This window comes from Lagopus muta, chromosome 3 (assembly GCF_023343835.1).
Source record: "Lagopus muta isolate bLagMut1 chromosome 3, bLagMut1 primary, whole genome shotgun sequence".
NCBI classification, from domain to species: Eukaryota; Metazoa; Chordata; class Aves; order Galliformes; family Phasianidae; genus Lagopus; species Lagopus muta.
In genome coordinates, this window is record NC_064435.1 from 50,090,328 (window position 1) to 50,105,125 (window position 14,798).

The 14,798-nt window shown below is 38.1% G+C and overlaps 1 long non-coding RNA gene across 2 annotated transcripts; it reads left to right on the top strand.

Moving 5' to 3' along the window:
• Positions 1-7,616: 7,616 nt before the first annotated feature.
• Positions 7,617-14,662, top strand: LOC125690360 (uncharacterized). Of its 2 annotated transcripts, none has more exons than XR_007375644.1 (3): positions 7,617-8,058; positions 9,742-10,249; positions 10,703-14,662. It is a non-coding gene; the product is annotated as an uncharacterized LOC125690360 (long non-coding RNA). The 2 variants fall into 2 exon arrangements; XR_007375643.1 differs by having other exon boundaries at positions 7,617-7,756; positions 7,953-8,058; positions 9,742-14,662.
• The last annotated feature ends 136 nt before the right edge of the window (positions 14,663-14,798 follow it).

The window sequence follows — 14,798 nt, forward strand, 5'->3', positions numbered from 1 at the left end:
AAACCACCATTTCAGTGACTTAGAATGAGGTGCTGATTTATATTTATTTCAGTAGAAAATTTAAACCTTTCTGAAGAGGATAAACTTTAGCTGAGACTGAGTGACAGATCTTAACATAAGAAGCTTTAGCATTTTATTCATTTATAAGAGTGTATTTGTATTCACTGTAATGTGTAACAATTCCAAATAACCATCTTTTTTTTAATGTGCTTTTATTGAAATAGAAGAAATACATTAAGAGAAGTCTTTGTTTGGAAATCCAGTTTTTGCAACACATTTTATGCAAATAGCTCTCTTTTACTGTCTGGTCTGTCATCCTCCAAAGCAGGGAGAAAGCTGTTGCCAGAGTGAGACACCAAACCTGCCCACAGCAGCAGAAGTGGGGCCAAGTACCAACTTCCCCTCAGTGCAGCTGATGCAAAGCATCCACCAGAGTGCTGACGACCTAATGCAGGTTTAAATAGGCTTGATAGATAAAAAAATGTGTTTCCCTTGCAGTTATACTACTTGCACTGTGTCTCTGCTCCAGTTCTGCATCTCCTCCTGTGTTTTGTTTCCTCCTGTGCAGTGGTTTATGACTGAATAAATGTAAGAGGCAAATATGGAAGGCTAAAGTCTTCTCATCCATCTCTTCAGAGGTGAGGAGCCAGCGTCCTAACGGGTATCACATCACAGTAGAGTCATCTTGAGAAAAATGAACGGAAAATAAAGGGAAACATTTTGAAAAATGACCCAAAACAAAAGAGCATTAATCTCCCTACAGATAAATGTACTGAGATTAGAGAAAACCGGGATTGTTCAATGATTCAGTGGGAGAGCTTTTCAAAGCCAAAATTGAAGTAATTGCTTCCCTGACATTCTTGTTCGTTATTGTTGTTTTTATTATTATTATTATTGAGTATTTGCTTTTCAAAATTTCCTCTGTGTTACCTAGAGGGGATGATAACAGACGCTACAGGAAACTTTAAAATAGATACTTTAACTAAAAGGATATGAGAAAATAGAAGCTGAATGCAGAAAATCAGCTACATCATCTTTTTTTCTCTTCGTCTCAGAAGCTGTGTTACAGCTCCAAACTAAACGTCTCCAAATCTTGACCACGGGATGACATTTCTGCTTTGTGGCAGCTCTTCAGGTTGTGACTCTTATTGTTCCTGCTGGTTTTTTATTCTTTACTATGATAAAAACAAATCGTTTCTGTTGTTTGCACAAAATGGAAGTGTGTCAAAGTGCATGTTTTCAGAATCAAAATTTCTGAATTGGCACATGTGCAGCTGTGATTCCTGGTGATCACAATGCTGTCCTGAAACATTGGCTCTCTCCTACTTTTCAGACCTGCAGAAAAAGCTTCACCAAAACTGATGCCTTCCTGAAAATCCTCTGACTAGTGAAGCAGCCTGTTTCCTGTATGATAAATGAATAGTACGTCCTAACCACCCCTAATGTGCAGGATATGGGTGAGTGACTTGAAATTGGTATGAGAATAAGAACAAATGGAATGGACTGAGGGATAGGAAAAATGCCCATTTACAGTGCATTTCTTGTCACAAGAATAGAGACAGATTTCTCTAAGTATAGTGATATTTCTTCCTGCCCCAATGGTAGCATTTTTAAAGAGGGTGTTGCCATGGAAAGAGTAACGCACTTTATACATAAGAGCAAAGCAGCAATATATTTACTGATATGTAGTGATCTAACAAATTTTAATCATAAGTAAGACAGCAATTAAACAATCTGAGGTGGCAAGGTGTATTTCATTACCTATTGCATAGAAGATAGGGTTAAGCCCACTCGTTTAAGAGATCTGGACCCTCCCAGGCTCAGAGTGTAGACTTCCTTGCCTTCTAAACTCCTTGAGCCACAAAGATAAGGAGCCTACTTCCACTCTGAGTCCCACACTTGATCAATGTCTAATATTTAAGGGATTATATGTGCACAGTCAATTAACGATATGGTCTTAGTGCAGCTTGAAATGTTTAGCAAGCTGTTAGTCACTTCCTGAGGATCTGTAATGTCAAAGAATATTTTGTCATCAAGGCACGAGGGATTTCTTCGATAGGTGTAGCTTTGAGAGATGTCCCTAGTCAAGGGGGGATCCTGTCATGCAGCCTGCTGTTGTATAAGAGGTACAGGTAAGGAGAATGATTCATAGTCATATTTGCATACAACTTCATAGTCATATTTACATACATGCTTCATTCAAATTTGTCTTGAGTTGGACATTCTTCCAAACTTTTCTTCAAACAAACTTCCAAACTTTCAATGTTCCCTTGAATATTGACCAGTGCCTTAGCAGACATATTGTTTAAATTAGCCCTTGGCTATTGTGGTGTTGTCTGTTATCCACAAATCTTCTTTGATCCAGATGAAGTCATCACAACCAATCACATCCATCATGACTGCCATAGTTGGTTATCTGCTTAAGTTGAATGCAGCCATCATAATCACCTCTGGCAGCTATCACTTGAACAGGGTTACAGGAAGTAAATGTTATGTGGCAAGGGAGCCACACAGTCACACCACTACAGTCCCTGATCCAATGGGAACTGGAATGAAAATGATACCAAGAGTATTTAAAATTCACATCCCAAATATTTTTTCTTTACATACTTGCACTCTCAATTGGCATTAGCATGCAAGTCTTGTACCAGATGCAAGCACAGCTAAGTTCATCAAAGATAACAGGTAATTCTGAGTAATGACTAAATGGCACTCACAGGTATCTACTTTTTAAAAATGAAATGAATAGTTCTGGTTGTAATTACCAACTAGGGTTCTACATACAAAGCTATCATTTATGAATATTGAACTAGGCTTTATTTAACTATGCTAGGTATGTGTCAGTTTACTTTCCTAATGCCCCCCCCCAAAAAAAATCTAGTCATTATCACTAGAACTATTTGTTAAAGTTGAAAGTAGATAAATCATTAATAAGGATGTCATTTATTCATTACATTTAAAATATATATATTCACTTGTCACTTTGATAAATCTAGTTTCTTGTCTCATCTCAGCTTATTGACATCGCAGATGAAAAGAGCTTCCTTACTGCATTCCTTTTGGAGCTTAAAGGCTTTACAATGGTTTATTGATGAACTACTATTTTGAAAATCAAGACTGCTGAGGCTTAAGATTGTAGTGACAATTACATGGTGTTTTGTTGCTAAGTTAACAATTTGCATGGGACTGATGATATCTTGACATTAAGCAAATAAAGTATTATTATTGTAATTCAGTACAGATTTTGTAGAAAACACTTTCTTGGACCAGTGCACAGATGTCAACAACAGTGCTGTGGTATCTTTTTCATGTGATAATTTAACCACTTATACACTATTACTCTTGGCAATTTTAACTGCCTGATGCAAATATAGAACTGCTGACTCCTGTAAGCACTAAGGCGTGTGAGTAACTGTTTCCAGAGGATTCGTTCTGCTGCAGGTTATTTATCTGTGTGAAGGAACTTGAAGGAACCATGTTTAGAGGCTGATCCTGGAAGACCCTGTAGGAGTTTACTTGGCAGCATACAAGCCTGAAAGACAATGTTCCTAGATGAGAAGATTTTTCAAATACATTTTAGTCCACTTATTGCTGTCTCTGATAATAGCTATATCCTCACTGGAAAACACCTTCAATATATCAACTATACTGAGTTTATTTTGATTGAGCACTGATTTAACAAGAAAATTTGATAACTTAGTCACAACAACAGACAACTGGGCAAAACCTGGTAATTCCCAACATACCCAGTACCAGGTGTCAGGAGTTGCTTTAAGATATTCAGGGTAACTCTGAAACATAGTATTTGCCTGACTCTGTTACTGCTTATATGAAAACATTCAATGCCTGTATTCAATGCATAAAATGTTGTACACTAAAGCAGGATATAGCCTGGGAATGCTGAACCCCTCACCTCTCACACCTGCAGTTCTTCCACAATACATGCTTGTTCTTGGGAGGTACAGTTTGGGATTTGGTGCTACAGCTCTTGGGTTTTCATACATATCTTTCAGAGCGATATATAGACAATCCCAATCAAGGCTAATATTTTATTTCTTCTAGCTGGATGACTGAGAGAGAAAACTAGAAGAGCACTGCTCACTCCAGTCCTACTTACTCAAGGCCATCCTGGCAGTAATGTGTGCCTTCTTGAAAGTGCAGCTTGATGGACCAGTGGTATGTAGGCAGTACAACATTTAATATTTCATTTACCAAATGAAAATTAGCAGTTCTGATGCCTAATCAGACTTAATCATATGAGAAGATACATGCGCTCCAGGTTCCATTATGGCTCACTGGGAAACTGTCCATTCAGTGTTCATTCACTCCTTGAGTGAAGATCTTTAACAATATTAGCTTTGAATTACATCTTTTGGTTGAAGATTGGTCATGTGCTTGTGGTACTCCTAAGCTGTAATGATGAGAAAAGAAGGATCTCTGGTGCTTTAAGCTGTCTAGGAGCATAAGCACCCTACACAGAGCAGGAGAAAAAAGTTGCCTCTTCTAATTCTGATTAGTGGTGTGACAGAATGCTAGAGATTGCCAGATCTAACAAAATATTATACACTTTGAAAACCACATGTGCCTACACAACCCAGTATGGTGCTGAGGGCAAATATAGATTGATGATACAAATCTCACAGGATAAAATACTAAGCTAATGCTTTAATACCCTGAGAGTGTTATTCACTGCTGACTAACTCAATACATTATTGTTTTATTTTTTTTAAGAAGGAAATGTTTGTCTCAAACTGCAAACAATGAGGGCATTTCCACAGCTTTGTTTCTTCTTGTTCCATACAGTTGCTTTATGTGTTGAGTCTGTGTTGACTCCATTTCTACATTCTGCACAAACCACTGCTTTATGTTTTGCCACTTAAGACTGCCATCATTAAGTGAGCCATAAACTGCAAATTTTGCAGTATACTATCATGGTTACCTTTGAACCTCACTGATGAAATGTATTGTTTTATTTTCATTGATTCTTATTTCATTCAGATGACTTCTGAGTATGTACAGAGTATATTACACATTTCTATTTACAAAGTATTGTTACTGTCTTCATTACTAGTATTTTACTATATAGTCATAAATAATTTGAAAATGCATTTTTTCTCCATTTAAATCTACAAATATTTGTTAATTTTAACCTTGTGCAAGATCATGAGATTTCTACTACGTTGTATCTTTTTTCCATTTGTCTCAATGACACACCAACTATGATTACAATTTGTCCTGTGCATCCCAAAACTTCACTTGCCAAACACCAATAGACCATGTTCCAAATGGCCAAGCTACCTTTCTCATTGTTTCAACACAAAATTGCTAAAAAGTAAACAGTAGATGTAACATATTTATCACGTTCTTTGTCCTTGGGATAACAAAAAAAAATCCATTGTTCCTGTAAACGTAGAGTAGCAGACAAGAGAAGTCTGTTTGGATATACTGAATATAAACACAGGAGCGAGCTGTCACATCTCAAAGGCACTGCTCAGTGCAAGAGGTCTGCTTCAGATCACAAGACACTGCTGCATCCACTGTGCTTCCTTCTGTTCACATTGCAGTGAATTCTGGGCCTGGTAGTCCTTGTGCAGCTTGTGCTGCACATTGTGTAGATGATCCAGCTGGGGACAAAGTGCTCTGCTGGATTCTCTATGGAACTAAGTGTACATTTTCTTTTGTTTTATCCCCAGTAAATTTTTTTAATTATTATTATTTTTAATATTTACAAACTGGCAGAATTCTCTCTAGTCCTTCTGGGAGGGCTGGAATTAGTGCAGCAGGCTTTAAAACTCCATGCCAACAGCTTCACTTCTGAGCTGATGTTACCCACTGATGTACAGGTGATGTTGCATCCTTTCTGGCCTTAGCTTCTTCCAGTGGCTAGGAGTAAAACTATGCTAAGTCTCTAGATGAAAGGAGAAACTGACAAACTCAGCCTGATCTGTCTTGACAGATGGTTGGTGATGGGCAAAGAATCTCATTGCTCTTTTCCATGTTTGCTGAAGTACATTCAGCAGGCATGACAGACAAGTGTACAGGAAGCTTGATGAAGGATCAAGCATCCCAAAAGGAATATAAAATCTATCTGACTTTGCAGGTAAGAGGGTTAGAAAAGACAAGGCTCACCTAGAGTAGAATCTAATAAGGGATGTGAAGGGCAAACTTGATGATTTCTGTGCCTCCCTCTACCTAGAAAAATATTCTTCAAAAATCCCACTGAGATCGGTGGGAAAGTCTGGAAGAGAAAAGAAAGGTATAACCTGGTGGAGGACCAGGTTAAGGACTGTTTAAGCAATCTGCATGTATGTAAGTCAGCAGCTGGACTGGATGACTTCCAGAGGTCCCTTCTCACTCGGTGATTCTGTAATAACGGATATAATCTGCCTGGTCCACTGCACAGATCTAAGGACACCTGAAGTGAGCCATTTTCATCAGACTAAGTTTGCAGCAGATTGTAAGTGGATGTTACCTTTCCAGTAAAGAGCAGTAGGGTAGGAATATTGTGTGGGAAAGTACAGCTATGACTTCCAGTACAATACAGCTGTTTCCATGTCTCAGCATCAATCATCAGACATATTCTATCCCACAGTTTCTCACAGATAACCAAATGCTTACATTATTATATTGCCAAATAGGACAAGTCTAGCATTGTCTGTAAACTTAGCTCAAGAGAGCGCAGGTATCCCAGTCAAAGATGATTTATCTGAAAGACAGCAAAAAAAGAGTTCACCAGGGCAGTAAGAACTGCTTATGAGAAATTAGGATGGGGTTGGGACTGAAGAATTGCAAGACAGAGCTTTAATCACAGGGGGCAGAAGGGTTGGAACTAGATGGTCCTTAAGGTCCCTTTCAATCCAATCCATTCTATGAATATTGCAGGACTGCTCCACAGGGAGCCATACAGACAGCCAGGAAGCCTCCAAGAACAGACCCTTCACTTCCATGGATCTGTCGATGCTTTTAAGTATTTTTCCTGAACCAAAGCCTTCATTCAGAACACAACTAAACTTAAGGAAAGTCTAGATCCCATTTCACGTGGCTCAAGACCATTTCTTACTAGAACTGGGAAGTCTAGATATAAATCTTTGTCCAAAACAGTAATCTTCTTATATTTCATAATGAGCACCACAAGCCTCTGTGAAGTGGTCTCTATCAGAATAGTAATAACAACGGGTTGTGACTATGCTCTCCATCTTAAGTTCACAACAGACTCACTAATACATTAAATCTTTGCCAGCCTTTGATTTACTGGTACTCACTAAGCCTTTCCATGCAGCTGCTGACAGCCAGTAAGTCCTAGGTAGCAGCTAGCAACTGAGAAGGAAGGAAAACCAGATTCTAGTATCACATCTTTTCTATTCTTGACTATGGGAGTACATCATTTCAGGACGTGTTATCTCAACAAGCTGCTGAAGATAGTTCAAACTAATCTAATTTTGCCTTGCTTTGAACTGAATGGGTGTAAGTCTTAGCTGAGAGCTGTTAACTGACTACAAGGGCTCTTCTGCTCCATCTAGGGAGAAAATTCAAACAGGTGAATTTAATCTGTTTGATTTTTGTCTTCATAGGAACAGAAGTTCTCAGGTGGGCAATTACTGAACTACAGCCAGCAGCCATGACTCACAGATGAAAAGCAGCTAAGGACAATTTCTAATTTTTTCTTTTCAGTTTTGTTTGCCCTACTCAAACTAGAAGGGGAAAAATGCTGAATTTGTTTATTCTGTCGCTATGTTAACTTTGCATAAACTCTAAGGTAAATTCAACTAAACTAGGTTAGCAAAGTTAGATTAGACTTTTTGCCTTTTAGATGTCCAGAGATGAATGAAAATGGCTGCTCCCTTTAAAAGAGCTGAAGTTTATTTCAGTTCTTGTTGTGGGTAGAGAAATTCTGCTTTTTGACAATAACTTATGAGCTGAAGGATAAAAATATAAAGTGCTCTCATCTCTAGCAGAATCAGTGCGTGCTCTTGGGAGGTGGCCTTTCCTAGCAGCTACTTCAGACCATATATGCTTAAGATTATTACTGCACGCAGCTATGGATAATACTTTTACTGGGTATGTATTTTCAACATTCATATTCTTTCTCTGCACCTTTGCACAAGTGCAAACTTTTGTTTCCAAAAAGCAAATCTGTATGCTAGTCAACTATGTATATAACCTTAGTAAATAACCAGATGTTTGGAGCATGTTTGTCTTCCTTTCAATATTATAGTAGAGAACAAAGTTGTATAAAATAAGAACAAATGCTTCATATTGTTTCCTCTGTATTGGGAATAAATTCTTCTTAATTTTTCTTCAGCTAATAACACCAATGAGTTCTTGTGCTGCTACACTCAGTATCCACATAACAAATACGCTATTAACTTGTCACAGATGGATGTGGCTATCTACCACTGAATCACTGAGTGAGCGCTGTCTCATATCCTAGTGGCTTCCTATAGGAAAATAACATTGTGGTGGTGGGGTGGAGGGAGAAAACAAAAACACGCCTGATATATCTGGAATTATAAGGAGGTAGCTAAGCTGTTTTTCCTGAACTTCAACAGCACCACACAAAGGTCTGTGCTTGTGGACTTTTTCCCAGTCAGAGCTCAGCAAATATTTTTAAAATTAGCTCCAGGTTTATTTTGTTTTTACTATTTTTGTTGCTAGAGAGCCATCTTGTGGTGGATCTTGAACAAATAAAATAAAGTCGTCAGTTCAGAAATTACGGTCTGCGAAGACTCTGGTGGTGGCTTTGCATCTTCCACATACCTGCACTTCTCAAAGCTCCTTTTGAAATGGAAATAATCTAATCTCAAATTACATTTCTGAGTCATAGTAATATTTGTTAGGGCCTGGGGAGGAGGGCATGTTTCTCTTTGCTGTCTTTTAAAGAACTAAATTGAAAGGATTTGGAGTGCTAACAAAAAGCTACAACTTACAATACAGATTTATCCATTCCCTAACAGATAATGTACTGATTATGGAAGGAAGCAGATGGTCTAGTTTTATTAATGTAATATGTATGGGGTTTTTTTTTAGGTTTTTTATTTTTTTTTTTCATCCAAAAGACTTATTAAATATTCCAGAATCGCTTAAAATTCTAACATTACCTGTTGCCTAGAGTTCTATGAAAAACTGTTTGTCATTGGGATGCTTGCAGATCACAAGACTTATTCGCCATCATGAAAATTTTGCATTATGCTCTTAATTCCTGTTTTTCAAATCTGTGGCTAACTAAAAGATGGAATCATATGAAGTAGAACCAATAAAACCATTCTAAAAGCTCTCAATTTTGGTGGGTTTCCTCTTCTGTAAGACAGAAATGCACATATGGTGCCAAATAAAAGTGTTGCATGCAAAAAGTTACCATGCTTCTGAAAAAGACAACATTCAGAGGAAAAACAAAATTAAAAAAAAAGTCTGTCCATAAAATGGAATGCATTAACACATTGACTGTTTTCCCTCTGTAGCTTTGTATAAGAAACTTACAATTTTTTTCTGTATGTATATAACTGTTCCCTTGTCCATTAATAACCTATAATTATCCTTTGTCCTCTCATTGAAAGGAGAAAAGCACTGTGTAGCCAATGATGAAGAAGTAATTACAGAGGGTTCTTACACTAGTATGCAATAATTAACACTATCTCTTAAAACTTCAGGTTTAAAATTTAAAAAGCATGGTATTACACAAGAGCCTCTGCAGGAGTTGTTTAATTACTCTCCTTTGCTCATCTTTCCTGTTGGTTGTTCTAGGTGGATAACAGGGTTTCACTGGGTGTAACAACAACAACAACAAAAAGTCAAAGAATGAAGACTGTTTAAGAATTTAATAAGGAAGCAACACTGAGGTGAATTCCAGAAAGTACCTGTGGGACACAAGTTGGAGAACAGACAGATGTGATCCTTGGAGCAATCTTGCTTAAAATCTGTCTTCCATGAAAATGCTTTGATTGACAGTTCAATTTTATAATGGTAACAAGATCAACAGTCTTGCTGCTTTGTATGAGTTTTAAGCAAGTAAATGGGTCCCAGAGTTTCCTTCAGGCTCTCTAGCACGGTGCTGGAAATGCAGCATCAGTGTCAAACGAAGCGTGACCAGCAGGGCAAAGTGAGTGGCTGTTCACCTCTATTCTTCCCTTGTGAGATTTCATTTGCAGTACTGCATTCAGCTCTGGGGGCACCAACATGAGGACACAAAGTTGTTGCAGTGAGCCCTGAATAAAGCCAAAAAGATGATCAGAGGGGTGGAGCACGTATAAAGGTAGGCTAAGAGTGTTGAGGCTCTGGGTAAGGAGTCTCTGGGGAGACTATAGTGGCCTTCCAGTATTCAAAAGGGGCCTCAATCTCAAGATGAGGAGAGATGCTTTATCAGGGACTGTAGTAATAGCACAATGGGTAACAGCTTTAAACTAAAAGGGGGTAGATATGGATAAGCTATTACAAATAAATTCTTCATTCAGAGGGCAGTGAGGCGCTGGCACAGCTGCCCATGTAAGCTGTGGTGCCCCATCCCTGGAGATGCTCAAGTCCAGGTTGGATGGGGCCCTGGGCAGCTGAGCTGAGGGGGGGCAGCCCTGTCCATGGCACAGGGTGGGACTGGGTGGGCTTTGAGGTCCCTTCCAAACCAAATGTATGATTCTGTAAATTTTAGCACATAAATTGTTGATATAAATTTTAGAAAATGCAACCAGGTATTTTCCTTCCTCACTTACAGCAAATGCTTGATCCACAAAATGGGAAGTTTGTTACTGTGGTCTTATCAACACTGTCATAAAGAAGCCAGATTCATTACAAGTAAAGGTCTACACCTTGTAACAGTGTGATCAGACAAAGACCTTGCATTTACATGTTAATCTCTGAGCAGTGAGTGATGTGTACTAAGCATGTCCTTTGGTCAAGATTGTTGCTTGTAACTGAAAATAACATGCTTTAACTTAAGAGTTTTGAGGAATCTGGAATTTAAAGCACTGACACCATAAAGCTAGTCACTGTTCTTTGGGGCAGGTTCTGGCACCAGGGCCTCTTCAGTACCCTAACCACGATGTAAAGCTGTTTTTCCTGGCAAATAGACTGGAGAAAATACGGTACAAACAACTATTCTTCCCCAAACGATGCTCATCTCTAGAGTTGGGAAACAGAATATGCACTGCAAAAAAAGTAGTGACATGGAACAGATGAACTTGACTGCTGCTGCCTCCAGTATACATCATTTTTCTTTTGTCCACGTTTGTATAAATGTCACACAGTGCTGCTAATATGAATAGTCGATGCCAAGTCTCTTTCTCTGCTGAAGAAGAGAACAACTGCAGCAGAGAAGTGAGTGTATGGCTCCAAACCTGACTGTAGCTGTAAAAAAGGATTTCGGAAATGTGGTTGGGAATGTCTTCAGGACCAGTAGCAGCCTCTGCTTCTTCAACAGTGCTTAAACTGAAAGAACAACCAAAGCAGTGACGGATAGGGCCTTGCTATAATGAAATCAGAGGAGAAAAAAAAGAACAAATTTCGAATTAGCTTAAATGGTGTTGGGATTCCTAGCAGAGGTATATAATGCGGAGTGTGTTTTGATTCACATTCCAATTTCTGGATCATAACATCATTCTGGGTTGTATAATTTCCACTGTGCTATTAAAAAGAGGGGAAACTGAAAGCTGAACACGCAGGATTGTATGGTTTCTAAACTTTGCTTCAGAATCTTACATGTGCTTTCATTGTTAGCCTGCTCTCTTGGGCACTCTCACTTGCTTACATATTCCCTTAAGACAACCTTTACATGAGACATTGACAGAATTTTTACAGAGGTGATAAATCTTTTTCCTAGGCTACTAATCTACTGTATTTTATTGTTTACTCAAGCATTTCTTTCCCAGACTTCGAAAGCAATTCAGGTACAGCGTCATTCTTACCTTCATTTTCTTGACGTGGAGAGAAATCTTTCAAATTTTTAACCAGATCTTTGCATGAACTGTTGATAATGCTTGGTCTGTCTTTCAACATCAGTTTCACATCTCCGTTACCCTTGCTAACTGAAGAAATGGTCTATCTGAATCGAAGGAACAATGACATGTCTTTCCTTCTTCACTAGAGAACAGTAAAATCAAACAAATGAAACAGAAATAACTCTACTTTCTTAATACGACATGTTTTACCTCTGTAACGGTTTCATTTATCATAACATATGAATATTGACACATTGTCATTTACTTCTATTCCTAAGCATATTTACAATTATTACAGACAAGTTCATTTAAAGCCAGAAATCTGTGCTACTACTTTCTACAAGAACAGCATAGAAAAACTTTCTTCTTTTATTCCTGCCTGTCCTTAACATGAGCAGAATTAGCAGGTAATGAAATATATTAGGAAGGATTGAGTGTTAACTGCAAGAACCCAGCGCTCCACTTGTTATTTTAAAAACAATGAGTGTCACATTTAAGATGATAATGAGCATCAGAGCTGAAGTGAGATTAGAAACTTTTAAGTGAGCCTTAATTACGTTTCTCAATTCTCAGTAATCGCCTGACAGTAAATCCCTACTACGCCAGTCAAAGCAGAATACGAGAGGGCTCTTTGTGTTTTCCTTTCTTAAAATACTGCAAGGGCTTTCTGCAGGATTTTCCTGATATCTTTTATTCACCATGTCACTAATTAAGGGTTCAAAACTAAGTGGCCGGGGATATGCCTCCTCTAATTACACATCATAAACTGTCTACTGTATTTTGTAGCTTTATTCTGAGTTTCTCAGGCTATGTTTAGAAGCAAAAGGTCTCAAATTCAGTTTGATATCATGAATAATTCACTTATTTCCTCGTACTCGCTTCTAAGAAACTGCCTAGGTTTAATATACTGTAGTCAATAGGCAGCACCTAGTGGTCTTGAAATGCATACACTTTTCAAGTTCTTAGCAGTTCAACATCTCAAAATAAGCATTTCATGAACTAAAAGCAATAATTAGGTTTCATATGTGTATGTGTGTTTGTATATGTGTTTGCAGGGGAAAGAAAATACTCAATTTCTGACTCTTTCTGAGGTCTAGATCTTCATGTATAGGGAATTTTTTCTGTATTAATTCAAAGATTTATATAAGATAAGAAAAATCTTGAGGTGTTTAAAAGTCACTTGTTACAATAGAGCTGATCTATATAATGACTTTGCATTTAAGAAGAAAAACAATATCTGCCATTCTTTGTAATGAATAACATACTTTAATATATTAATCCAAATGAGACTCTTCAATTTTAAACTCAAGGCTTACAATCATGGTACCTGGCAGTATTGATGATCAAACTTCAGAGATGATTTCAACTAAAATGAATTTAAAAGAAAAAGCTATCTAAAAAACAGCTCTCTGTAATTGCTAAGAAAAGAACAAATTAAAAGGAGGAAAGTTGGTCAGTTAAGCTTATTATAACAAACTGATATCCGTAAGATTGCATACCTCAAAGATATGTTTCATCTTTAATCATGTTACAATAGTTGGATCATTAACTTTAGGTTTTTTACCAATAATTTGTTTACAGATCCATCATGCAGGATTTTTTTTTGCCTTCTACTGAGTTTCTCACTTCAATAGCAAGTATATTATATCTGAGTCTATGTGAAGTATTGCTAGAAATAGGAGTGAGATAAACAGGCTTGCATCAACAAAAATACTCCTTGCATTTTTCAGTGCTCTTCTGTAGTTTATTGCAAACTTTGATTCAGAAAAAATAAATAATGCACCAGTAAAAATCCAATCTGATCAAGAAGACAGTCTGTATTTCTATTTTTGGGTGCCATGAAAGGTCATAACATGGAATGACCAACAAAACAGTAGTAAAGCCTCTGGATTGCCATGGATGGATAGAGTTTCATAGTTCTTAGACATGTACTGAAGCTTTCAAAACTGCTGTCTTCTTTTAAAATGAACCTTGTTACATTCAAAACAAATAAAATACTGTAAAACTGAACGTAAAGCGTGCCTACAAAATTAAATCTGAAGCCACTGTACAACTACAAAGCTGTTCCACTGAAACTAATGAAAAGAAAGGCATTGCTCCTTTGATAATAATTCTCTGTGAACCAAGGAATTCAGCAAAATACCTTTCTAAGACATCTTTTCATAGGAGATGAGGAGCTTGTTGCCTTCAAAAAACGGACTTGTTCTTGTGGAAGACTACACAAATCCATAGCTAAAATGTGTAGGCGCTCTACATTTCCGTATTTGTTAAAAGCAGGGACTTGAGTGCCTCTTTCCCCAGTCTTACCTAAACTATGTCTTACTTAGAATTATAGAATCTTAAAACTGTACAATGCCCCAAGTTGGAAGTGACTCACAAGGATCATTGAGTCCAGCTCCTGGCTCCACACAGGACCACCTAAAAATCAATCTATATTTCTGAGAGTATTGGCCAAACACCTCTTGAACTGAAGCAGGCTCGAGGTGAGGCTGCACAGAGCTCTCCCAGTGGCAGTGCTGGCCCTGATACACCCCAAAGTGTGCTTGGCTCTTCTAGATGCCTGGGCACACTGCTGACTCTGGTTCAATTTGCTGTCAGCCATAACCCTCAGATTCCTCTCCACGGGATTGCCTTCATGCCTCTTATCCTCAGCCTGTGGAATGGCTTGGGTTGGAAGAGACCTCAAGAGTCATGAATCTCCAACCCCCCCTGCCACATGCAGGGCCACAAACCTCCATATCTAATACTAGACCAGGCTGTTCAGGGCCCCATCCAACCTGGCCTTGAACATTTCTAGGGATGGGACATCCACGACCTTTCTGAGCAGCCTGTACCACCACATCACCACTCTCTTGGTAAAGTACTTAAACATTA